Here is a 2209-nt window from a genome sequence, read left to right on the forward strand (position 1 = left end):
TGTCCCATTCTGATTGAGTGAAGCACAGATCCGAACCCCCATTGTGTTTATGCCCCCCAGCCGATCCATTCCCCTGCGTGTCATCTTGGTCAGAAGGTTTGGAAGGAGGAGGCAAAGGCGCAGGTGGAGGGGGGGCATGGAGGCCAACGCCCTCAACCTGAACACGCAGACGGACACCTTCAGGGGAAGGAAAGACATCCACAGAGCCAAGAACAGATGTCGGGTCAATGCACCACACGCTGAGACAAACCGGGCCAACCTTCTCGAGAGATTCCACGTCCACTTCCATAGGTTTGCCAATGAGGTTACCAAAAGCCATCATGAATTCCACAGACCGAAGCCCAACAGGCACATCATCAACCAATACCCAAGTCTTGCTGAGAGGACCCACCACCTTCGCACCACAGGTAGCCACTTTGACAGAAACCACAAGCTGATTGAGGGGCAGAGTAAAGCTAGTACACGACGAAATCATCCTTAGGCAGTCCTTGGAGGGAAACACCACTGCGAACTCAAAGTCTGAGAGCTAACGCACCTGCCAGTCCCAACCACCCTCATCCCAAATCTTCATGCCGTCCAAAAGGGTCTACGGGGATATTTTCTGACCAGACACTGTGATAATAGCTGCATTGGAAAGGGAAGGTGCAGCCATCACGAGAGGAACCTCAGCATCCAGAGCGAAAAAGGAGCAGCCAGGCAAACCCAACCTAAACTGCACAAAGGAGGGACCCTTGGTGCGATTGCGGCAGTCCACAGTTAGGTGGCCATCAGATCGGCAGATGAGACAGAAAGGGGGATTAGTGCACCTCGATTGGAAGTGGTTCGGGTGGTGGCAAGCAAAGCAGGTGAGGGTCGGAGAAGGGCCCGAGGGAACTGGGTGATGGCGAGGAGCAGGAGCTGGAGGCTGCGGCGGCGGCAAAATGCCATTACCACGAACCCCCGAGGAAGCGCCCGGACCAGGAGGAGGACGCCGCTCCCCAGCCAGCGAGGAGGACGACCCAGGGCCAAAGCGCTGCCCCGAGCGGGAGGCCGCGCCGACCCCGAAGGAGCGGGGAGGAGGCCAAGGCGGAGGGACCGTCCCCCGGCCTTGATGGGGCGAGGCGCCGAAGAAGAGGAACCACCAGCCGCCGAAGCCGCGGCAGCCTCCCACGGATCCGGCCCCGACCCCGACCCAGCACCAGATCCAGGGAGCGCCGTCCCAGATCTGGCCACGGAGCGGTTCGACCCCGCCTCCCATTCCTCCCGCTCATGCACAGGCCCGCGCGCCGCCCGGTCAGCCTCCATCTTAGAACGGAGCTCAGCCTCATAGGCCAGATCTGCACCAGAGCCCGGCGAGGACTCCCTAGCCCTCTTGCTTCCCGATAGGGCCTCGGAGGAGGACACCCTCGACTTGTCCATGGCGAGCGCGTCAGCGAAGGAGAGGAGGAGGGGGGGGTGGGGAAGAGGCGGATCTGGAGAAGTGGCGAATGGGACAGCGCGCCCTGCGAATATCAGCGGCGGAGGCCGGAAACCCTAGGAAGGGGAGAAGGGCACCGCGGCGCACCCATATATAGCCGTAGAAGGCCGAGCCAGATTGGGCCGAACATGCCGCAACCGAAGCCCGGGCCAAAGGGGGGGAAGGCCGGGGCGCAGTGGCCACTACCACTTGCCCCGGGCCCATAGACAGAAGGGGGGGGATAAAAGACGACAGGGCCGGTGGAGCGGGCGGACCGGGCCGAGCCCCAGCACAGGCCACCAGGCCCATAGGCCTATCAAGGCCCCCCGAGCCCTTCGAGCAACCCGGATCTAGGGTTAGGTCAACAACTGCCTCCAGGCGCACCGACGCCTCCGCCGCCGCCGCCGACGGCCACGGCCGGGGAGCAGGAGAGCAGGGAGGAGAATCAACTGGAGAGGCCAACCCACCCAGATCAGGAGCCACAGCAGACCGGGGAGGACGAAGGGTAACACACACCTGAGAGGAAGCCGGATCAACACCAACCACGCGACGGCGGCGCCCAACCCGCGACCAACCAGGAGACCCCGACGGCAGCGCCACCGGCCTGCCCCGGCCGCCCGGAGCAAACTTCCGGGACCGGCCAGCCACAGGCCCCGGAGCCACCACCGGCACCCCCAACGGCAGGGCACACCCCTCCGAGTCGGAATCAGAGGCTGAATCCTCCAAATCGCCGAGCGCCCAGAACCGCGAGCCAAGGAAAGGCGCCGACGCCAA

The sequence above is a fragment of the Triticum dicoccoides genome, chromosome 7B (assembly GCF_002162155.2).
Source record: "Triticum dicoccoides isolate Atlit2015 ecotype Zavitan chromosome 7B, WEW_v2.0, whole genome shotgun sequence".
In the NCBI taxonomy this organism is placed as follows: Eukaryota; Viridiplantae; Streptophyta; class Magnoliopsida; order Poales; family Poaceae; genus Triticum; species Triticum dicoccoides.